Source organism: Rhinoderma darwinii, chromosome 2 (assembly GCF_050947455.1).
Source record: "Rhinoderma darwinii isolate aRhiDar2 chromosome 2, aRhiDar2.hap1, whole genome shotgun sequence".
Lineage (NCBI taxonomy): Eukaryota > Metazoa > Chordata > Amphibia > Anura > Rhinodermatidae > Rhinoderma > Rhinoderma darwinii.
Window position 1 is genome coordinate 422075959 of NC_134688.1, and position 25251 is coordinate 422101209.

At 45.4% G+C, this 25251-nt stretch overlaps 1 protein-coding gene and 1 long non-coding RNA gene across 2 annotated transcripts in view; one reads left to right on the top strand and one right to left on the bottom strand.

Annotated features, from left to right (window-relative positions):
• The window catches only part of NEK8 (NIMA related kinase 8), a 234362-nt gene that overhangs the window by 175029 nt on the left and 34082 nt on the right, over positions 1 to 25251 (top strand). The gene's annotated exons all lie outside the window — the stretch shown is intronic.
• The window catches only part of LOC142743489 (uncharacterized), a 63358-nt gene continuing 57171 nt past the window's right edge, over positions 19065 to 25251 (bottom strand). The window contains exon 3 of the long non-coding RNA XR_012881575.1: positions 19065 to 21806. This is a non-coding gene — a long non-coding RNA (uncharacterized LOC142743489). The remainder of the gene's footprint in view (positions 21807 to 25251) is intronic.

A 25251-nucleotide genomic window follows, 5' to 3' on the forward strand; every position in this document is an offset into this window, starting at 1 on the left:
TGTAAGATAGGGAAACTGCTTGCTACACCTTAACCCCATCATACCAGTCACGAGTCATAGTAGATCATGGATCGCCAGATTGGGATGAGAATGTCTCATGCATTAAATTTTTTATTAGTGAGATGAAAGTATGTGGAAGAGAAATAATGTGTTTGTTCTCTTTTTCAAATGTAGCCATTAATTTTTTTTTTAGCTTTGTTCTCCTGGGGATAGCCATTTTGGAGACACTTTCTGTATTGTCTGTATAGATCAGGGGTAGGCAACCTTTATTGTATGGCGCACCGATAAAAAAAAAAACAATGATGAAGTACTCAGTGTGCCATGCAAACATGAAAGTCATATAAGACAAACTGTTACCACGTATGTAATAAATAAATTAATCAGTTAATTAAACTTAAATTTCAGTATGTTTCTTTGCAAAGATGATCCATCTGTAGTGCATACAAGGCTACTGAACACCAGCTGGAGGGTGCACATAGGACAGACTGCGGCTACTGAACACCAGCTGGGGGGGTGCACATAGGAGGGACTGCGTCTACTGAACACCAGCTGGGGGGGTGCACATAGGAGGGACTGCGGCTACTGAACACCAACTGTGGGGTGCACATAGCAGAGACTGCAGCTACTGAACACTAGCTAGGCGAAACTGCACATGAGAGGCCGTGGCTAAGGAATACCAGCTTAGGGACGATTCACACAGGAGAGAGAGTGACTACTGAACACCAAACTCCAGGGGTTCACATAGGCGAGACCCCTGCTACTGAACACGAGCCTGGGGGGTGCACATAGGAGAGACCACTCTACTGAACACCAGTTTGGGGTGAGGGTGCACATATGAGAGCTGCTAACATTGCCTTTTACAGAGCGGTTACTGAACTCCGTCCTTACGGCGCTGGTCACCAGGAGAGAGTAGCGCTTCGTTATGCACTTGGCGCTGAACACCAGAAGAGTGAGCAGCGCGGCATTGTGTGCTTGCCAAGTGTTCAGCAGCGACAAACACAATGAAGCACTGCTCTCTCTCCTGGTGATCAGCGCCGCAAAGCGAATAATAAAGCACAGCTGTCTCTCCCTGTGTTCAGTGCCACCAAGCACACAACAGCGCTGGTCACCAGGAGAGGGAAGTGTGTCAGCAAACCATGCCCCACGTGCCGGCTTTGGCACCAGTGCCATAGGTTGCTGACCTTTGGTATAGACAGTGTGTGTGTGTGTGTGTGTGTCTTCACTTTAAGTACAGCCGCCTAACCCAGAGACCAGGATGTGACAGTGGAGGAAATGTAGAAAAGTTCCTTATAGCAACCATTCAGATTCCACCTGTAATTTTTAAGAGGCTTTATGGTAAGTAAAAATAGAAACCTGCCCAACTACTATGGACATCTTCTCAACTACCTGTATAGTAGTTTTCATAAAATTCCCTAGATTTAAAGGCATAAATCATACTACTTTCGAAGAGATTCATTTTTTTTTTACCCATACAGAAATTGATCACTTTGAAGTGGACTATGGTCAAAAACCGAGAGATCAGACCTCTTTGGTGCTAGTTTGAGCTGACTCAAAATCAAGTTTTATTTCCCCATTACAGTCTGCCCACTGAGTAGACTACCCTATCCTCAAACCGAAGGATCGGGTTCTTCAGGAAGGCCAACACCAGCAGTATTTGCATAGATAAAAAATCCTGATCTTGATTTGGGTTGGTATGATCAAAGGTTTTAACATTTCCATGTACAAATATCTTCAGGGGTTGACGAAAAGACATGCTTATGGTTTGAGGAGGCGCACAGGCATGATGACTTTGGTGGGGGGTGTAGTCCAGGTCCATAGATGCAGAAATTATATTTGAACAAGCAATGAATTATATTCGCATAATTACTCATTCTGAAATGATAGGAAAATGTCATTAGAGCCACTACAACACACATGATGATCCAAAATCTACAGAGTGGGAAAGAATTGTGTAAATTCCTGTTCACTTCATCTCGAGAATAGTGGCACTTTATAGCTGTCTGTAACACCACAAACAAGGGTAAGGTCATCCTGGTCGTTAAGAACAATGATTTTTAAGATGGCATTTAATTGCTAAAGCATTTTCCAATAAGAATGAATAGAGACTTATGGAATAGGAAATGATGGTTCAGAATGTAGTCATTTTGGTTCCCAAACTCCACTGACTTTTTAAGGGTAGCTCTTTACTAATTAAATGCCATTCTAAAAAGCAAGTATTTCGACCGTTCATAGTATAACACCCATCAGGTAACATCACACAGGACTGCAAATACAGGCATTTTGTAGTTCTAACTGTTTCTATTTAACCTCTATTATTTGCTGTACAGAGCTCACATGCACTAAAAGACCAAATGTCGCAATCTATAAACTATAGCTTTAAATGAGAAGAAAATACAGACACTAAATTGTGACAGCATTGTGTAGCCTTGTTGACATTAACCTGGCATAAATTACAAGTAGAAGAAGAATTATAGCACAGCCGTAGAGTGAATAGCCAGTAGACGGTAGATTTCTTACTAGTCTGGATGTAATTAGTTTTACAGGACATGATGGAACAGGTTCCTGCAAGTTTTAACACTATTAACTCAATGGACTGTAAAAACTACAATGCCAAACCGTTATTATGCAACTTCTGCAACACAATAAATATATATTGGCAATTTATATTCTTCAAATAAATATGTTTATAGCCAACTATTGGAGATTAAAACACATACACAAGTATAATTATTCAGTCTTTTAACTATAATGGATCATGAATTCAGCTGTAGTATAAGCACCAAGTTATATAGAGCCATAATATGAAACCCATTGATATCTATGAGGCAATACTGTACCTTCATATGCCCTGATTTCATAAAAATGCATAGAGAATTTATTTGTGTTGGATTCATGCAGAACCCAATTATGGCATGTGACATCAGAGGCCTAAGTGATAAAATGCCTCCAAGTTTATGGATGAAAACGCCAGCCATATACCGTAATTCATGGTATTAAATACACAAAGACATTTGCAATTTAGTGAGCGAGTCTTATGGTACAAAAATATAGAGTAAGTTTTATATAGAGGCAAATATGTTTAAAATATAGATAATTCTGAGTTAAAAGCAATAGTTTGTAGCCAATTCTGTTGACTATATTGATTCACTCCAGGGCACATCATGTCAGATAATACATTGTTACTTAATGAGAATCTGTGAGATCTTATTCAATTTGGATAGTTACATCCCTCTCAATTACGATAGTTATTGTATGCCCTAATACAGCATGCATAAGTATGTGGGCCCCCAAACATGCCCTGAAACCAAGAGGCCAAATAAGATGCACATTGTACGGCCATTTTCACATCTGCACTCTGCATTCCGTTGTTCTGCTCCGTCAGATGAGCGGAACAACGAAAATACCAGAAGCGCAGGTTCCATTGAACAACAAAGACAACTGGCGACCGATGGAACCCATTGACGGAACCCATTGACCCGTCATGGTGTCCGTGGATTTACCAGCACGATGCGCTATTGTTTCTGGTATTTCTGTCGGAATCTGTGATGGAGGCCCCTAACGGAGCCGCAAACGCAGATTTGAATTAAGCCTAAGGTAGAGGACTGCCGAAGTTCAGGTAAATATTGAAAAAAAAACCTTCACTGTGTAGTAATAAAATATATATAGACAGATATATAAAATACTCTTCACTGCCATTCATCCTCTGTTTAAAATGATGGGGAGCGACATTACATAACTAATTGTGGCACTGCCCTGTGGATGCAACATCACAGTGCCATGCCATGTTTGTATGGCATGGTCTCCTAATGTCATATCACTGCCCAGCATTCTAATCAGAGGAGCGATGGCAGGGGAAGCAAGACTAAAAGTATATTTTAAATATTTTTTTCCTTTCCTACAAAGAGCACAGTCAATCTCAAACAGAAAAAAAGCCTTTAAAAGAACTATAGTCTATAGACTTCCTAAAAGATCTTATGTTAAGTGTTACATGCTGCAGTCATAATAATAATATTAATAATATTGCCTGACTAAATTTGTGCACTCCATGTTAAGGGACACTGGTGGTTGCATCATATTTGTACTAAAATGTGAAATAGATCTAAATACTTTATTTTCTTTTATTAATTCCCTAATCCTAGATTTTCTCTAATTCCATTAGAGGTTGAATTTTCATTCCATCTTAAAACCAGATGTGTCTTGAGACACTGACGGCCGAGACCTTAATAACAACTTGTCTGTGCCGTCCTAATTAAACATTGATAAGGTAGGTCTGCTCAGCCCCGCAGTGGGGGGATAATGGGACACAATATTGTATGGGGCTGCTGGGTTCACAGTGGGATAGAAAATTTAAGTAATTCTTCACCAGTGCACAGAAGACATACTGATGCAGAAGACAGGGGTGGTGCACCAGCAATAAGAAATAATATACTATGTGACAATAAAACAAAAAAATATTAAATGGAAACACTTGTATGGCCACATATCCATTAAGCTTCTATCCTCTCTGAGACTATGACAGACGTTATTTTCTGTCTGGACCTTTGTGTGGAGGCTATTACAGGGCCAGGCGTGCTGATATATTGATGTAGAGCACAGGAAATGTCTGACGAGCAGAAGCTGTACTACTTATTTTAGAAAGGACATAACCCAGGTGCTTACAGCCATCATGATATTCAGCTTGTTCATTCTGTATTGCCCAACGCCTATGGAATTCCCTAGTACTAAAGTCTCTTAAGCTCACACAATTTGTCATTGTAAAGCCTTAACAATTTTCAGAAAAAGAAGCTTTTCAGTGGTAATCATAGGTTACACACCCGCGCTTATATACCTTTACCTACCCAACCTTCCAGACTGCTTATATTTCACTTCCTGAAAAGATTGACAGCTGTTCGCTGCTGTGCCGTGAATCTACAGAATATATATTGTCAGTATATGATGCTCTTCCCCTAATATTTGCCTTATTTGAACACACATAACAGGTTTCTGATCAAACGGCAACTGAGACAAATGCCTGGATAAAAGACATAGATTTGTGCTTATCATTCAGAAAATGTAACATTTTTATCAGTCAATATTCTTTATTGGTAAAGGTCTCATGCCCACAAGCATATGACAACTCAGAGCAACCTCCGAGCTGCGATACGGTATCCATAGAGGACTATGAATCCCTACGGTACTGTACTGTACATACCAGCGAAAATTCCGTCAGTTGTTTTTCCCTGTTTCCTTGGCAACAGACTACTTTTTTACATTAGAGTGAATGCTACCTAGAGACCTGTTTACACTGGTTAATTATCATTAGGATTCGCTAGTTTTTGAGCTAGGGTAATGATAATTGGCCGCGATGAATGAAGTAGAAGAACAATAAATAATTTACCTAATGTTTATCGCTGATTTCATGACATTATCGTTATAGGCAGCACAATTGGTAAATGTAAATACCAGTCACAGCGACATTAATATTTACAATAGTCATTGCTGCCTAGCGCAGTGTCTTACGAGAGCCGTCACTTGGCGACAATGGCGCTCCTTGCTTGCCATGGAGTAAACTCCTCCGCACCACTAGTGAAGGTTATTATGATGGAAACATCTATTAGATCCCCAACCATGACTTTGAAGCCAATTATTGTTCAGTGGTCATTTAAAAAGATTTTTATTTTCAGGACCAGGCCATTTTTGTTTTTTACATTTTTTCATTCCCCCCTCAAAAAAAGGCATTCACCTTATGGGAAAAACAACATGTTACCTTTTTTCTGAGGATCATTTTTTATAAGTTTTATAAGTCTTGTTGGGCAAAGGTGTTAACTGGCAGATGCTAGTCTGCTCCTAACATTCTCATGAGAAGAAACTGACAGAATCACTTGGAGAATAAACCTATACTTTAAATCCGTGGCTATCATTGTCTGTTTGTGCCCCGTGCTCCTAAAAATGTTCTACAACACAAAATGCAAAGCACAATATGATCATATGATCAGGGTCGGACTGGCCCATTAGAGTTCCAAACAGGGTCCAGCAGAAGTAAAACCCTAATGGGAGCCTATTAGATCTTATTGATGATGTGCCCTTTGATAACAATAAAGGTTATAATGAAATTAAAAGTTGACTTGCACAGGTTTTGTTTAGATGGAGGGTGGGCCCAAAAACCAATTCCTCTTGTGGGCCCACGAAACCTCAATCCGATGCTGGATATTGTCTCGTGTGTGAGGGACCTGTCTTGGTCATGCACTACTTGCAGAACATAACATCTTTCTCTAGGTTATGTGGTAGTAAAATATATCCCAATGTGTAATATTACAAAGCTGCGCAATTACACTTGACGATAAGTGTCTAGTTATGTGTCCATTCTTGAAACTGCCTATGATTTCCCTTGTTTTTACATAGGAGGGTCTTGATTTACTCAAGAAGTCGGATGCTGAACATTATATGACTCAGTATGCGCAATCATGATTTTCCAGGGGTATTTTCAGGAATGTGTTTTACAGAATTACTCAACAATACCTACTCATATTAGGTTTTAAGGTCAGCTTGCAGGAAGCGGTAAAAATATGAGTGGAATGTCCAGCAACTGTCATAGCAAATTCTATGAGACATCAAAAAATGTATGTACCGTATATCATTGGGCATATTCATAGTATGCAAAGAACTGGTTAATTCATAAACAACCATTTATAAATATGGCTTCTTTAATGACACATCTTGTGAGTCATTGCGCTACGTTTAGAGGGCTTTTTGTAATTAGGTATTGATAAACCAGAGGCGTAACTTCAAGCACCAGGGCCCCAATGCAAAACCTGTAATGGGGCCCTTCAACTATTACATGTCAATGACAGTGCTGGTGTCCTTAAGGCATTGTTCACATCTATGTTGGAGGCTTCATTCATATTGCATTATTTTTAATGATGGAACCCAAAGGACCCCATAATAAGTCCATGGGATCCGTCGGGCATCCATGGTATGGAACTGGTGGCAGATCTGCGTCTTGTTTCCCATCATAAATGGAAACCATGATGCAGATGTGAGTAGAGCCTCAGATTGTATAGTGCCTCAGATTGTATATACTTTGACAATAAAGACATGGTTCTTTTCTCCTGTTCTCATTCTCACAGCTATAAGCAATGCTTTCAATACAAAAAGGGGGTAAGGGCATATGTACCATTTAGGTAGCCACTGTGGCTGCTGTGGAGCCCAGGGAGAGGGGACCTCATCTTCCTTCTCTATGGGCAGAGTAAACCAGAGGAGCCACCTTACCCCCTTGCACAAACACAAAATCTACCCAAGGGACTTGTCTCTTGTTCTTGAGATGGGGGTGTATGGTAATACAAGCCAATATTAGGAAGGGGGAATTTATTAATATAAACATTAATTTCATATTTTCACATTACATCACATGTATTCTAAGGCTAAAGTTAATCACATCCTTTATACGTGGCTTTGGGTGGCTCCCATGGCCACCCAAAGACCACATATTAGTTTTGTCAAATTTTTGCCGCCAATCGTGGCAAAAAACGCAACAAAACTGAAGGCCCCTGGAATCAATTGTGTCTGCGTTCAAAGGATGTGGATACAATTGACATCACTGGCAAGGGAACCATCGGTTCCCTTGCCCGCCAATCTGACTTTTTTTTAAGCAGGCAGCCTGATGACATTATAGCACCGCTTGCGTAGTTTTGCTGGATGCTGCCTGGTCGGAAGAGACTAACACTAACTGTAGCGGGATGGCGCATCTACAGGGGGCTGTGTAGCGATTTCTACAGGGGGTCTGTGTGGCGCTTTCTACAAAGGGGGGATGTTTTGTGCTATATACAAGGGGTTCTGTGTGGCACTATCTACAGGGGGCTGTGTGTGGCACCATCTACAGGAAGGTGGCACTATTTACAGCGGGCACTGTGTGTGTGGTGCTTTACTTTTGCAGTGTTTGACAAAATTATATTCAGGGGCACAGTATTTGGTACTATTTTATTTAGGGGCACAGTGTATGGTGCTATTATATTTAGGGGCACAGTGTGTGGCACCATGAGAATTTTATCTTTGTTTATAGGTGTGGAAATGTTGGAAAAGTGAGGAGCCGAAGAAATCTGAGTGGCAAATTCTGCAGAAATAGGTCATAGCCAGGAGAAGTCATCGTGTAGTCTGGACCTGATGGACAAGAAAAGAGGGGGAAAAAACGACTAGAATATGAGAAGTCGTCACCTGTGAGTCACTGGATTTATAGAGAATCTGTCAACTCTCCTGATATGCTTATTGTAACGTCTATGGCCACGGTCTTTCGTTCTAACTTACCCCTCGACGACCGCGGCCATGGACGACCTGCTGCTGTGCTGCGTCGTCCCCCTGTGAGGCGCCGGTACTCACTTCCGGGCATCGAGCCTGTCTCCCGGAGGGTGCGTGTGAGCGCTCGTGCCCGCTCTTAAAGGGCCAGCGCGCGCCCCTGGAAATCATCATCATCAACTCCTGAATTCATGGACTATAAGAGGGTCTCCGCCCTTCTTATCCTCACCTGAGCTTTGTTGTTGTTTCCCTTAGTCTTGAAAATGGACTCCTAAGTGTCTTCCAGCTTCCCAGTGTTCCCCGTACCTGTATCCTGTTTCCCGTGCTATCAGTACCATGCTGGTCTACTGCCGTGCTGAACTGTTGTCATGTTTTGCTGCATCTCCACGCCTGTTCTACTACACCATGCCTGACATCTATCTGCTGCCTGGTCCCAGCCGAGCCTGCCTTTCTTCGGTCTACATTGCCTCCGGTTCCCTTTTCTGGACTATAGACTCTGTACCATACATGTTTGGCCCGCTGCCATCCGCTACGTGGTACGGCCCAGTGGGTCCACACCCCGCCACAGTATGCTTAGGCCATGGACTCCGCTGGTCAATTTAAGGGCATGTCACCCACCCAAGCCATGCAGGCGGACCTGCAGGATCTCCGAACAAGACAGGATCAACTTCTTGTGGCAGTGGACTCCATGGCGCAGCAGTAGGGGCGCTAGCTGCTTCCATTCCTGCCTCTATGCAATCTCCTCCAACCGACCCTTCTGCTACATCTCCTGGCGGTTCCAGTTTGGATTCTCGATTCTCGCTGCCATTACCTTCTCGGTTCCATGGAGACGCAAGTATGTGCAGGGGATTTCTGAACCAATGCTATATCCAATTTTCCCTGCACACCCGAGCATTTTCATCGGACGGAACCAACATCGCCTTCATTATGTCTCTACTTGCTGGCAAGGCCCTGGCATGGGCGAACCCAATCTGGGAACGACAGGGACCCGAGGCTCGAGACTTCCAGCGGTTCGTGCGGTTGTTCCGTACTGTTGTTGAGGAGCCAGGACGTGTCTCGTCGGCAGCCACGGCTATCTTCAACCTTCGCCTAGAGGACACCTCCGTGGGCCAATACACCATACAGTTCCGGACCCTGGCAGGAGAGCTGTCCTGGAACAATGAGGCCTTGGTGGCATCCTTCTGGCATGGCCTGTCGCCCATAATCAAGGACAAACTTGCTGCCCGAGACCTACCACCTGCCTTGGATGACCTGATTCTGCTGGCTACTCGGGTAGATATAAGGCTCAGGGAGAGGTCTCATGAGGTGAATCAGGAGAGACGACTTCCTAGATTGGCGCCCAACTTTCAACAACCCCTCTTGCCTTCATCTACTGCTATGCCCGAGGTGCCGATGCAGGTGGATCGCCTAAAATTGTCTGTACAAGAGAAACAGCGCAGGTGCACCTCTGGACTCTGTCTGTATTACGGCCTCGCTGGCCATGTAGTGTGTCTGTGTCCACAGAAACCGAAAAACCCCAACGCCTAGGTTTGGTTGGAGAGACAACCCTGGGCGCTACTGCATTTAATCGTGAACTCTCTTCCAAACTGTTTATTGCCGTGACCATCGTCGCTGGCGAGAGGCTCCATCCGGTTTCTGCCTACCTGGACTCTGCAGCTAATTTCATTTGTCAAGACCTTGTGGATCTTCTCGAGTTGCCCACTGTCCGCCTGGAAAGACCGTTGATCGTTGCCTCGGTAGATGGACTGCCTTTGTCTGACCCGGTTGTTTCCATGACCAAGCCATTGAGACTTCAAGTGGGAGCTCTTCACACTGAGCTCATCTCCCTGTTTGTTCTGCCCAAGGCCGTCAACCCCGTGCTGCTGGGTTTGTCCTGGCTCCGTTTGCACGCCCCAGTCCTGGAATAGAACTCCGGAGAGGTTCTCCAGTGGGGTCCCAAGTGTCTCGACCGCTGTCTGGGTCATATCCATCCACCGCAGCCTTCTCCGCATCAGTCATTGGCAGGGTTGCCTCCTTGTTTCTCTCAGTTCGCTAATGTCTTCGACAAGAACGAAGCAGAGACCTTGCCGCCTCATCATGCATATGATTGTCCGATCGACTTGGTTCCTCATTCATCCCCTCCTCGCGGTACAGAATATCCTCTCTCCCTGCCAGAGACTCAGTCTATGTCGACCTACATTAAGGAGAATCTGGAGAGGGGCTTCATTCGTAAATCCTCATCCCCGGCCGGAGCCGGGTTCTTCTTTGTCAAGAAGAAGGATGGATCCCTCCGTCCCTGCATTGACTACCGAGGCCTCAATCGGATCACGGTGAAGAACAGGTACCTTTTGCCTTTAATTTCGGAACAGTTTGATCGCATACGGGGGGCAAATTTTTTTAAACTGGACTTGCGGGGGGCCTACAACCTGATTCGGATTCATTAGGGTGACGAGTGGAAGACCGCATTTAATACTCGTGATGGGCACTATGAATACCTAGTGATGCCCTTCGGCCTGTGTACTGTAATGCCCCTGTGGTGTTTCAAGAATTTGTCAATGACAATGAATCATCTTTATGCCAAGCTGGAGAAGTGCATGTTTGAAAAAAGATCTCTTCCCTTCCTGGGCTACATCATCTCCAATCAGGGCCTCAAGATGGACCCTGAGAAGGTAAAGGCTGTCCTGGAGTGGCCACGCCCCCAAGGCTTAAGTGCCATACAAAGCTTCCTGGGATTCGCCAACTTCTACCGGCTGTTCATCCCCAACTTCTCGTCATTGACAGCCCCCATCTCTTCCCTCACAAAAAAGGGTACGAATGCCAAAGTGTGAACTCCGTAGGCTGAAACTGCATTTGAGACCTTGAAAAAAGCCTTCATGTCAGCCTCTATTCTTCACCACCCTGATGTGTCTCTACAGTTTTCTTTAGAGGTGGACGCTTCCTCTGTTGGTGCTGGTGCACTTTTGTTCCAGAGAGGTTCCAAAGGCAAGACTGTGGTATGTGGCTACTATTCCAAACTGCTTTCTTCCGCAGAGCGCAACTACTCGATTAGGGATCAGAGAAGAGAGCGAAAGCCACGGCGCCACTTGGTGTGGATCAAAGAAGATGGAGGTGAGGAATAAAAAATATATGCTCACCGTGAGGTTAGGAGAGTTGAATAGAGGGGTCCACGGAATAGCTGCTGCCAGATCCGAGCCGGTTACCGAGGTAACCGCTTGGGTAGGATAAACGCAGGTAGAAATAGTTGGGATCTATGTTGGTGCTGCTGCGTGGTATAGACGGGATATAGATCCAGAAGCCGGTTTTCATAAAATGTTTTTATTGCTAATTGCAACGCGTTTCAACGCCGAACTGGCGTTTTCGTCAGCCAGTTCGGCGTTGAAACGCGTTGCAATTAGCAATAAAAACATTTTATGAAAACCGGCTTCTGGATCTATATTCCGTCTATACCACGCAGCAGCGCCAACATAGATCCCAACTATTTCTACCTGCGTTTATCCTCGATTAGGGATCGGGAGTTACTGGCCATCAAGCTGGCCCTGCAGGAGTGGAGACACCCACTGGAAGGCGCAGTCCACCCTATCCTGGTCTTCACGGACCACAAGAATCTGACCTATTTACAGACGGCTCAACGGTTGAATCCTCGTCAAGCCAGGTGGTCGTTATTCTTTGCTCGATTCCAGTTCGAACTCCTCTACCGACCTGCCGACAAGAATGTGAGGGCCAATGCCTTGTCTAGGTCATTCGAAACAGAGAACACTGTGGAGTCCCCACAGAATAGTATTGATCCTTCCTGCATCTTCTCTGTGAACCCTCTGCAGGTTAGAGTCATTCCTCCAGGAAGAACTTTTGTACGTCTGGCAGACAGAGGACGAATCCTTCGCTGGGGTCACAGCTCCAAGCTGGCAGGTCACGCGGGTACTCGTAAGACCCAAGACCTAATCGCCCGTCAGTTCTGGTGGCCCACGCTGCCCAAAGACGTCATGGACTTCGTCTCCTTATGTACGGTATGCGCAGCAAATAAAGTTGCCCACTCCAGACCAGCTTGTCTGCTCCAACCACTGCCTGTGCCCGATGCCCCCTGGCAGCATGTTGCAATGGACTTTGTCACAGACCTCCCTCTCTGCGGGTTTCAGTGTGATCTGGGTGGTGGTGGATCGATTCCCTAAAATGGCTCATTTTGTTCCCCTGACTGGCCTGCCTTCTGCTGCTCGACTGGCTGACTTTTTCATACAACACATCTTCCGTCTGCACAGCTTGCACACCTCGCACACCCCTAAGGCCGGCCCTGCATGGGGCACATGACTACGATTTACTAATGTCTATGCTTAGCCTCAGTCTTATACAAGGAAAGTCAGAGCCAACGATGACAAGTCAGACAAAGGCTTTCTCATCTATTTGACCTGCCTAAATCCTAGTAAGTCTTTGTCCTAAAGATGCAGGAGAACATGTAGCTGTCTTTAGTGGAGTAAGGAGGTGACACTTCACTTTCTGACATGTATCAAGTGGATTGTTGGGCTAACAATGGAATAAATATTTGACGTCCATCCAAGACTCTAAATCTTGGCACTTGTGTTATAGATATTATACTGTGGAAGGAAGAATGGAAATAATGTCAAAATGCTCTACACAGAAGAAACTTGCATTGTTTATTTGCCAGGCACCAGTTTACATGAGCTCCAGGATCAGCTAATGCAAGCTGTTAACACCATAGCCACTCGCCTGGACATTTCTCCTGTTTCTACTCTGGGAGCTCCACAAGCTGCAGCTCCATCTACCCCTCTGCCTGCTGCATCTCCTACCTCTTTTGGAGCTGGAATTCAGTTACCACTTCCAACCCGCTTTGATGGTGATCCCAAGATCTGCCGAGACTTCCTCAACCAGTGTAAGACCCATTTCAAATTGTTCCCGTCAGACCAGGCAAAAATAGCCTACATCATTTACCTGTTGTCTGGCAAGGCCTTGGCATGGGCAAACCCTCTCTGGGAACGTGAAGGACTGGAGTCTTCGAACTTGCAGCTCTTCTTAGACAACTTCCACACCGTCTTTGAGGAACCAGGCCATAAATCTTCTGCCGCTGCTTCCCTTCTGACCCTTCGTCAAGGAGGTTCGACGGTAGGAGAATACGCCATACAATTTCGGACTCGCGCAGCGGAACTTACTTGGAACAAGTCCCTAGTATCAACTTTCTGGCAAGTATTGGCCAGTAGGATTTAAGATGTGCTGGCAGGCAGTGATCTCCATTCCACTCTGGATGCCCTGATTCTCTTGGCTATCCGCATAGACCTGAGGTTCCGAGAACGCTCTCAAGAAGGCCTCCGAGAGAGAAAGCCCTCTAGATTGGCACATAGTTCTCAGAGACCCCTGCTACTTCCTTCCACTACTACCTCTTAAGAACTAATGCAGTTTGACAGGATCAGACAATCGGACCAAGAGCGGCAGCATAGACGTGCTGCTAACCTATGCATGTACTGTGGAAGAAAGGGTCATTTTGTATGGCAGTGTCCTCGGAAGTCGGGAAACTCCAGCACCTGGGGTGTCACGTAGGGTTCGTGGACCCACTGGGCCATACCGCCTTGGCGGTATGGCAGCTGGCCAACAGGGCACAGGTCACAGTCTATAGTTCGTATAGGGTACCTGTGGCAGCTCGGACAGTAGCAAGGCAGGCTCGGCTGGGACTAGGCAGCAAGTAGACGTCAGGAGTGGAGTAGCAGGACAGGCGTAGAATATAGCACAGCACGGCACTTGACCAGGATAGCACAGAATACAGGAAGCAGGATACAGGTACAGGGAAAACTGGGAACTGTAAAACACTAGGAGACCATTTGCTTAGACATACTAGGATACGACAAACAACGCTCAGACAAGGATCAGAAGGGCAGGGGCGTTGTTATAGTCCAGGAAATCATGTGATTTGATGATGATCGTTTTCATGTGCGCGCGCTGGCCCTTTAAGAGCGGGCATGAGCGTGCATGCGCACCCTACGGGACACAACGGGCCAGAGCGGAAGTGAGCGCTAGCGTCTCCTAGGAAGAAGACGGGGACCAGCGCTCACAGATCCATGGCTGCGGGCATTGGGAGGTAAGTAAACCCGATGGCCCGCAGCCATGGACGCTACATAGGGTTGATAGGAAAGACTACCCTAGAAGAACCTATGCCTTCTGTAAAATTCTCTCCTAAACTCCCGATTACAGTCTCTATCCTCACTGGTGAAGCCTCACATTTTGTCTCGGCCTATCTGGATTCTGGAGCGGCCAGGAACTTCACACACCAGGCCTTAGTAGACCATCTGCACTTGCCCACGAATCCTCTAAAGAAACCTCTAGCGGTGACTTTCTGTGAACTGTCATCCATTGCCAGACCCAATTCTGTTCATCACTGAACCATTGAAGCTACAAGTGGGTGCTCTACAGTCTTCTACATTTTACCCGTGGCTATTAATCCAATTCTGTTGGGACTAACCTGGCTTCACAAGCACAATCCAGTGCTTCATTGGGATTCTGGAGAAATTCTTCAGTGTGGGCCTCGCTGTGACTTCAACTGTCTGCCTGTGGTTCGTGCTGCCCGACCTCCAGTGTCTCAGTCCCTTCCTGGTCTACCTTTGCAGTATGCTTGCTATGCAGACTTGTTCAGCAAGAAGGAGGCTGAGACCCTACCGCCACATCGCCAATACAACTGTCCAGTCTAATTACTTCCTGGAACTTCACCTCCTTTTGGACAGGTATAATCCCTCTCTCGACCTGAAAGGGTATGTTCACACGAGGGCGTCCGTAACGGCTGAAATTACGGGGATGTTTCAGCCTGAAAACATCCCCGTAATTTCAGCCGTAACGGCATGTGCAGGCGCTTGAACGCCGCGTCCATTACGGACGTAATTGGCGCTGCTATTCATTGGAGTCAATGAGTAACGGCTCCAATTACGGCCAAAGAAGTGACAGGTCACTTCTTTGTTGACGTGGGCGTCTATTTACGCGCCGTCATTTGACAGCGGCGCGCAAATTACGCCTCGTGTGAACAGACAAACGTCTGCCCATTGCTTTCAATGGGCAGATGTTTGTCAGCGCTATTGAGGCACTATTTTCGGACATAATTCGGGGCAAAAACGCTTGAATTACGTCCGTAATTAGTGCGTGTGAACATACTCAAACTCAAGCCATGTCGGCATATATCAAGGAGAACCTTGAGTGGGGGTTTATTAGGAAGCCCACTTCTCAAGCCGCAGCCGGATTTTTATTTGTTGATAAACAAGATGGATCCCTCCAGCCTTGCATAGACTATCATGGTTTGAATAAGATCACTTTAAAAAACAAGTACCCCATGTTCACACGCTTAACAAAAAAGTCTGAAAATACGGAGGTGTTTTCAGAGAAAACAGCCTCTGATTTTCAGGCATTTTTGGAGCTTCTTTTGAGGCGTTTTTTGCGGCGTTTTTCATAGTGTTCAATGGAAAATCAGCTCCAAATGACGCCTCAAGAAGTGACATGCTACTTCTTTTTACAGAGCATCTTTTTACGCTCCGTTTTTTAAAAGAGGCGTAAAAAGACACCCCATATGAACTAAATGCTGTTAATCCAAATGATTTCAATGGGCAGATGTTTGTAGGCGTTCAGCTTCCGTTTATTTCAGGCGTTTTTCGAGGCGTAAACGCCCCAAAATACGCCTGAAAACACGGTGTGTGAACATACCCTTAGGCACACGGCAACGCAAAATACGTCTGAAATTACGGAGCTTTTTTCAGTAGAAAACAGCTCCTGAATTTCAGACGTTTTTACAAGTGCACGCGTTTTTCCCGGCGTCCATTACGGACATAATTGGAGCTGTTTTTTAATGGAGTCAATGAAAATTGGCTCCAATTATGTCCCAAGAAGTGTCCTGCACTTCTTTGACGCAGGCGTAATTTTATGCGCCGTCTTTTGACAGCTCGTCTGCACAGAACATCGTAAGATCCATTGCAAGCAATGGGCAGATGTTTGCCGATGTATTGGAGCCGTCTTTTCAGGCATAATTCGAGGCGTAAAACGTAATTACGTCCATTACGTCTGAAAATAGGTCGTGTGCACATACCCTTAGGGTTTTTTCACACGCAGTGACCAGAAACGTCTTAAAATACTGAGCTGTTTTCAGGCGAAAACAGTTCCTGATTTTCAGACTTTTTTTATCAACTCGCGGTTTTCGCTGCGTTTTTTACGGCCGTTTTTGGAGCTGTTTTTCAATGAAAAATGCCTCCAAAAACGTCCCAAGAAGTCGAGCCGTCATTTTACGCACTGTATTTTGACAGCGACGCGTAAAATAAAGGCTCCTGGGAACAGAACATCGTAAAACCCATTGCAGGCAATGGGCAGATGTTTGTAGGCGTATTAGGGGCATTTTTGCAGATGTAATTTGAGGCGTAAAACGCCAGAATTACGTCTGAAAACACTGCGTGTGAACATACCCTTAGAGTCTCTTTGGAAAAGAAGTGCTCCAGTAATAGTGGACGAGATGTCAACCTCCAAGGAGAACTGTGGATGACGTAGAATGGAGGCAGAAGTGAAGGATCTTTTTCGCTCTGTGAATGTAGACTTGGCTTCCGCGGTCCAATTCTTTGCATTCGCCCCGTTCTTGGTGAGGGCAGAGATGGGAGCAGTAAGCTAAGAAAAATTGGAGATGAACAGACGGTAGAAATTCGCAAAGCCCAGAAACCTCTGTATAACACAGAGACCTTGAGGACGACAGCAGTCAAGAACTGACTTTACTTCTTCAGGATCCATTTGAAGTCCATGATCCGAAACAATATAACCCAGGAAGGGTAAGGATTTCTTTTCAAAGGAGCATTTTTCCAATTTGGCAAAAAGTTTGTTCCTCCTTGAGGGTATGTGCACACGATAGCAGGCATTTACGTGTGAAAAGACAGACTGTTTTCAAGAGAAAACAGCTGCCTCGTTTCACACGTAAATGCTCCTCCTCGTAATTTACAAGCCGTCTGTGACGTTCGTAAATCTTGAGCTGCTCTTCATTGAGTTCAATGAAGAACGGCTCAAATTACGTTGCAAAGAAGTGCCCTGCACTTCTTTGCCGAGGCAGTCAATTTACGCGTCGTCGTTTGACAGCTGTCAAACGACGACACGTAAATTACAGGTCGTCTGCACAATACGTCGGCAAACCCATTCAAATAAATGGGCAGATGTTTGCCGACGTATTGTAGCCCTATTTTCAGGCGTAAATTGAGGCATAATACGCCTCGTTTACGCCTGAAAATAGGTCGTGTGAACCCAGCCTAACCGCGATAGGACTGGGCAAACATGCTTCCGGTGTGTTATCAGATCGGGTGAGTAGATCAAGATGTCAACCAGATAAACCACCCCGCAGACATACAATAGATCCCGGAATATGTAATTCACGAATTCCTGGAACACAGCTGGAGCATTACACAACCCGAAGTCCATCAGGAGATACTCATAGTGACCGTCTATGGTGTTGAATGCAATCTTCCACTCCCCACCTTTACGGATACGTATCAAGTTATAAGCCCCACGAAGATCCAGCTTAGGCTGGATTCACACGAGCGTGGAGTTTTTGCGCACGCAAAAACGCGGCGTTTTGCGCGCGCAAAAACGCGGCGCTTTGCGCGCGCAAAAACCACTTGACAGCTCCGTGTGGCAGCAGCATATGATGCGCGGCTGCGTGGTTTTCGCGCAGCCGCCATCATTACGACACTCCATTTGGATGTTTGTAAACAGAAAAGCACGTGGTGCTTTTCTGTTTTCATTCATCCTTTTCACAGCTGTTGCGCGAATCACGCAGTTCGCACGGAAGTGCTTCCATGCGACATGCGTGGTTTTCACGCACCCATTGACTACAATGGGTGTGTGATTCGCGCAAAACGCCGAAAGAACGGACATGTCGTGACTTTTTTTCAGCGGACTCACGCTGAGTAAATATCACGCACATGTCCGCACGGCCCCATAGACTAATATAGGTCCGTGCGACGCGCGTGAAAATCACGCGCGTTGCACGGACGTAATTCCCGTTCGTCTGAATAAAGCCTCAGTGAAAATCTTGGCTCCACTAATACGTTTGAAGAGCTCAGAGATCAGCAGTGAGGGTATGTTCACACGCAAACTCAAAAACTTCTGAAAATACGGAGCTGTTTTCAAGGGAAAACAGCTCCTGTTTTTCAGACGTTTTTTATGCCACTCGCGATTTTCGCAGTGTTTTCGTGGCATTTTTTACTGACGTTTTTGGAGCTGTTTTCTATAGAGTCTATGAAATACGGCTCCAAAAACGTCTCAAGAAGTGACATGCACAGAACGCCGTTTTTCCCATTGCAATCAATGGGTCAGAAGTTTGGAGGCATTCTGCTTCCGATTTTTCTGAAAATAGGCCGTGTAAACATACCCTAATTTTGAGAAGTTTTTTAAGCCACTCGCGATTTTCGCGTTTTTTGAGGCGTTTTTTACAATAGAGTCTGTGAAAACGGCTCCAAAAACGTCCCAAGAAGTCACCTGCACTTCTTTTTTGCGGCAGTTTTTTTACGCGGCCGTTTTTTAAATTGGCCGTGTAAAAAGAAGTGCCCGTCGGAACAGAACGCCATTTTTCCCATTCTGTTTCCGATTTTTCGGGCATTTACGGCCCAAAAACGGATGAAAACACTCTGTGTGAACATACCCTTAATTTTATGTCTGAATGGTGAACATGGTTGCAGTGCTTTTAATGAAGCGCACCTTCCCCTTCTTAAAGAGGTTCTGCAGCAGCTCAGCTGTTTATTATAATGAATGATATACCCACACAATAAACTACTAAGAAAACTAGAAGTCATATAAGAGTTGTGTGACCTGTTTATTGCACATGAAGTACAACAAATATATTTGTATATTATTACAAAAGAGTTTGAGTTCTTAATGCCATTTCTTATTTGATGTGTTCTTTATAATGATCACTGACTAAGTCTTCCCACTTGTGAACAAAATCAGAAGAGAACAATCATTTTCATAGACGCGAGAGCCTACGAAGCGCCAGAATAAGGTGAGTCAGGCTGACTTCTACTGAGGGGGTGACGTACTTTTGGTGTAGATTCCATTCCCCCTTTGTCTGTCACACACTTGTGCCCCCACAACTACTTTACCTTCAATTCAGTCTATTGATGCAAACAGCAAAGAAAACTCCAGAGCATCAAACGTGTTTTATTGCATTGGATGAATTATTACTTTACTTTTCCCTGTACTTAATAGGAAATTTTGTATCACAAAATCTCACAGTTTGTGTATTGGCGGCTTCAGAATCTGCTGTGAAGCTCATTGGATCCCTGGGGTATAATGACTATAAAATATGATACTGAGTTTGAAGCAAATGACTTCAGGGCTTTTATAGAACCAGCCGATGTGTTCAGCACTTTAACAAAAAGTGATTTTGAGACTATTTATGTCAGTCTCCATGTCCGTCACTATGGGTAGTAATTGTATACTGACAATATATTGTAGGAATGTTGTTTAGTAATTGACCCTCAGTTATTTTTACCGCTTATTGTTGGCCCTGTCATTGGGCATATTTAGCATTAGTGTTCCTCTAATTCTTCTGTCACTTGGACAGTGCCCACCATACAAGATGATTGGCTGCATACCGATCCAAATCAATTAGTATTCGTCTTTTAACCCAGTGCCTGACATGGAAGATGAATGTTAATTAGTTTACTTAATTAGCATTTGTTTCCCATACCAAGCACTGTATCTAGGTCTTAACTACAGTATAAAAATACCAGATCAGCACCGGTGGTCACTTAAGTTCCAGAAAAAAATGGGATTCTCAGAAGTCCCCCATCTTTTTCATTTTATAGTTGCAGGTCCGGCTCCTGAGAAGAAAGGGATGTTGCCACCAGTTGATGTTTTTCCCCCTGCAATGAGGGAAATATATTGCATGTGGCTATTCAGTTGGTGTAATATATGGATGGACTGGTATAGGGCGCTCCACTCTAGCTAATAGAAGAGGGTCCTGAGCAGGTGACCCCTCTATGACATTCATATGCCATAATAGGGCATAGGGAAATGGGTTGTCAAGATGAGAAAACCTTTTTAAGTTGTTAAAACGTCTGCTTCTCTAAAATCTGGGTTTCCCAAGTGAATCCTCTCCTGACCCAAATCATGACACAGCAGACAACTTCTATAAGGGTCAAGTGGAGTTGGCCACAGAATTATGAATACATAACATAGTAAACAGCCAAAACCCAAAACCTCATCAATGATATAGGCCCACATGAGGGTATGTTCACACAGGCTGGATACGCTGCATAAAATTACACAAGTATCTGACCCAGAACCCACAGGGAATTCCAGCCGAAAAACCGTACCAAATTGTGGTGCAGATTTTCGGGCGGAATCTCCACTACGGAAAACCGATTTTTTTTAAAAAAGCAAAAAACTATTTTTACCTCCCAGGCATTGCCATAGTCCATCTGTTCTCTGTGCAGCCCAGCCTCCTGTGATGACACTGCAGCCCATGTGAACGCTGGAGCCTGTGACTGGCTGCAGCAGTCACATGGGATGAAACGTCATCCAAGGAGAGCAGGCTGCACGGAGAACAGAGGTCCGCGTCGCTATGACAATGCCCGGGGGTAAATATTGGATATTTTATTAAATGTACTTTTTGCGGCGTAATTGCAACTGTTCCGCCGCAAAAATCGCAACATTTGCTATTTGTTGCGGGTTTTAACTCCCCATTGAATTTATTGTGAAAAACCTGCCACAAAAGTGCAGCATTTCAATTTATGCTGCGGATAAAATAAAATGCACGCAGGTCAATTTATGAGCGTTCGCTCAGCAGATATTTTTCCCCAGCATGTGGATGAGATTTGTTCAAATCACATCCTCTTTGCTGCTGTTATAACACGCTGCAGATTTTCCGCAATTAAATCCGCTGAGGAAAATCCGCACGTAATACAAAGTGTGAATTATGCACCTGTATATACCATGAGCATAATTTCAAAATGCAAAAAAGGGATTGAATTACTTGTGGCTAACATGATGGTAGATGGAAGTTAGACCAGAGGAGACACCTCGACGCGCGTTTCGCAACCTTCGTCAAGAGACCAAACATTACGTGTGAACGTATCCTTACTAAGACTGGCGGATTTTATCCCAGTGAAAGTTCAAAGGGTAATTGGCGAGATTTGCACCAAAAGGAAAAAAATTGTTCAATATATTTGGCCTAAAGTACGACTCCTAGTAGCCCATACCCACGTTTCTCGAGACTTTGAATTTGACAAGTGAGTGGAAACATTGCAAAAAATGTTGCAAACTTCTTGCATGTTCCGATGCAACTTTTAAAAAGTCGCATTTTATGGGTTGGGTCCCTCTGAGGCTTGCACCCAGTATTTTTACATCTTTCTCCAGTGCTGTGAAAACCACATTTGTGTCTGAATTTTATCTGTGAACGCTTTAATAAATGTCAGCCGTAGTCTTCACCATAGATTGTCTCTGTTGAGCAGCGGTCTTGAATGCCGAGCCACTGCGAAGCAATGGGCTTGTGGAACAATTTTCTCCAAACATTCACTCCAAGGGCAAGGACCTACTGCCTCCAGCTGTGACATCTGCAACAAGATTAAAGTACAGAGTCAACACAAAGGGAAAGACCATTCCATCCTATCACGTCACTATTTACTGTGGGGAGGAAGTTTTCTACTCACTACCTAACAAGTTTACAATCATTTTTATTGACGCTTCTCCCTTTTATTGCATTATAATCATTGTGCAGATAACTGCAGAATTGATGCACAAAATAAATCTGAAAATGTAGCGAATGGGGCTTAAACCGGCTCAGGATCATTGTAGGTTCCAGATCCAGTTCACACTACCATTAAAATAGCACAATAGAGTACGTTTGGCTTAAAGTGTCAGTCCTATTATACCCTCTTGCCCGAACTAACATCAGGCATAGAGAGACGCTCTTGCAGTTGTGTTGCCGTAATTAGGATTGGACCAGTGAATGATACTCTCCGGGCGTCGTATAGTTGCCACAGCAACTGTACCGCCCAGCGTGCAGGGGCGTCTCTCCACGACCGATGTGAGGAGAGTATAATTGGACTGACACTTTAATTTGAATAGTAAATCTGCCCTATTGTGTTATACCTAGTAGGGCCCTGAGAGGACGCTGTATCGCATTTTCTGAATTCCTGTGTCCTATACCTCTCATCAGGACCTGCGTTATGATGAACACTGTGTATACATTGCCTGGACTGTTCCTTTAAGGGAGGATACAGACGGACGTTGCGTTTTTGCGCGCGCAAAAACCATTTGACAGCTGCGTGTGTCATCCGTGTATGATGCGTGGCTGCGTGATTTTCGCGCAGCCGCCATCATAGAGATGAGGCTAGTCGACGCCCGTCACTGTCCAAGGTGCTGAAAGAGCTAACTGATCGGCAGTAACTCTTTCAGCACCCTCGACAGTGAATGCCGAACACAATATCGAAAAACCTGTTGAAAAAAAAGAAAAAGTTTGTACTTACCGAGAACTTCCCGGCCGTTGCCTTGGTGACGCGTCCTTGGTGACGCGCCTCTCGACATCGGGCCCCACCTCCCTGGATGACGCGCCAGTCCATGTGACCGCTGCAGCCTGTGCTTGGCCTGTGATTGGCTGGAGCTGTCACTTGGACTGAATTGTCATCCCGGGAGGTCAGACTGGAGGAAGAAGCCGGGAGTTATCGGTAAGTCAGAACTTCGTTTTTTTTTCTACAGGTTCATGTATATTGGGATCGGAAGTCACTGTCCATGGTGCTGAAACAGTTTAACTCTTTCAGCACCATGGACAGTGACTATCTCCTGACGTCGCGTACCGATAATTTTTTTGCCGGTTTCGGCCAAAACGAGTTCGGCCGAACCCGGTGAAGTTCGGTTCGCTTGTCCGGCTTCGCTCATCGCAAAGACACTCCGTTTGGATGATCGGAAACAGAAAAGCACGTGGTGCTTTTCTGTTTACATTCATCCTTTTGACAGCTGGTGCGCTGTTTCAGTCGGTTTGCACGGAATTGCTTCCGTGCAACCTGCGTGGTTTTCACGCACCCATTGACTTCAATGGGTGCGTGATGCGCGAAATACGCAGAGTTATTGAACCTGTCGCGCTTTTTGCGCAGCAGACAAACGCTGCGCAAAAAGCACGGACTGTCTGTACTGCCCCATAGAGTTGTATTGGTCCATGCGTGCCGCGTGAAAACCACGCGGCCCGCACGGACCGAATACACGCTCGTGTGAATCCCCCCTAAGCCACAAACAGGACCTGTCATTCCAAAAGAGCCTTGTGTTATAAGGATCCCATAACACATATTGCTTTTAAAGGGAGTCTGTCACCAGAATGTCCGTATTAAACTAGTAACAGGATATTGTAACCTGTTTCTAACGTTTATTTTCAGTTTCTGCTTACTGCCGCCTTTGTAGAGAAATACGTTTTATTAAGTTTATGCTAATGAGCATTTAGGTGCAATGAGGGCGTTACCATTGCTCCTAAATGCTCTTATGTCGCTCCCCAGTTCAACCCCCCCTCCCTTTTTACATTGATTGACAGGGGCCAGGCAGCGTAATCGGCGCGTTCATGCCTGGCCCCGTACTGATGTAACGCGCGCACGTCCCTGTTCTTCACTCGGAGCATGCGCAGCACGAACGCGCTGATTACGCTGCCTGGCCCCTGTCAATCAATGTAAAAAGGGAAGGAGGGGGGTTGAACTGGGGAGCGGAGTAAGAGAATTTAGATGCAATGGTAACGTCCTAGTTGCACCTAAATGCTCATTGGCATAAACTTAATAAAACGTATTTCTCTACAAAGGAGGCAGTAAGCAGAAACTGAAAATAAACGTTAGCAACAGGTTAGGCCTCATGCACACGGCCGTGCCCGTAATCATGGGCCGCAAAGTATGGGAGCACGGCCCGCAAAAAATGAAAAGTAGGACATGATCTATAATTCACGGCACGGTTCTACGGCATGGACACCCTTCCATAGCAATACGGAAAGGTGTCCGCGGCCAATAGAACTGGGCGGGTCTGTAATTGCGGACCGTATTGCGGTCCGCAATTACGGAGATTTTTTACGGTCATGTGCATGGGCCCCTACAATGTAGTCTCCTCTACAATGCCCTGGTACTAGTTTAACCCTTTAACAGATCTTGTTATTTGGCAGGATCCATTAATAATCTGGTGTTTATGGAGATGGGGTGTCATGGACACCCTCAGGAATCTGCTCTTGGGGGGGGGGGGATAGACCATATTCGCTATATTGGATTATACGCAGTGGTGTAGCTATAGGGGTCGCAGCGGTCGCAGTTGCTCCTAAGCCTGGGGGCCCACAGTCCCCCCTTACCACACTGTCCACTGTGTAGACCCGCCGATTAAACATCCGCCGAGGGGTCTAACAGCGGAGGTTTGCAGGGCTGATCGTCAGCAGGCTCTCCTGTCTCACAGAAAGTGCCGACGAGGGGGGGGGGGGAGGGGCAGAACGAAGTCACTGAAGCTCGTCCAGGTCACGGCCAGGCGAACATCATTGACTCCGCCCATCACTGGCTCCGCCCCCTCCATCTCTTTCTGGGAGTCAGGAGAGCCCGTGCAAGTTCATGAAAGTGCTGGGGGGGGGGGGGGGATAAAAGACTACACGATTTCTGCCTGCTGGGGCCCCGTATCTAAGCCTACTATGTAGTGGACTTAAATACAAGGCCTATGTGTGATACTGTCTGCTGGGCCCTGTATCTAAGCGTAGCACATGAGTGGCTTAGATACAGGGCCTATGTGTGATACTGTCTGCTGAGCCACTGTATCTAATCCCATCATGTGTGATACTGTCTGCTGAGCCACTGTATCTAATCCCATCATGTGTGATGCTGTCTGCTGAGCCACTGTATCTAATCCCATCATGTGTGATACTGTCTGCTGGGCCTTATATCTAATCCTATCATGTGTGATACTGTCTGCTGAGCCACTATATCTAATCCTATCCATAGCTATAGGGTTGTAGTGCTATAGATATGCTGTCTCCTATATATACATATACATACA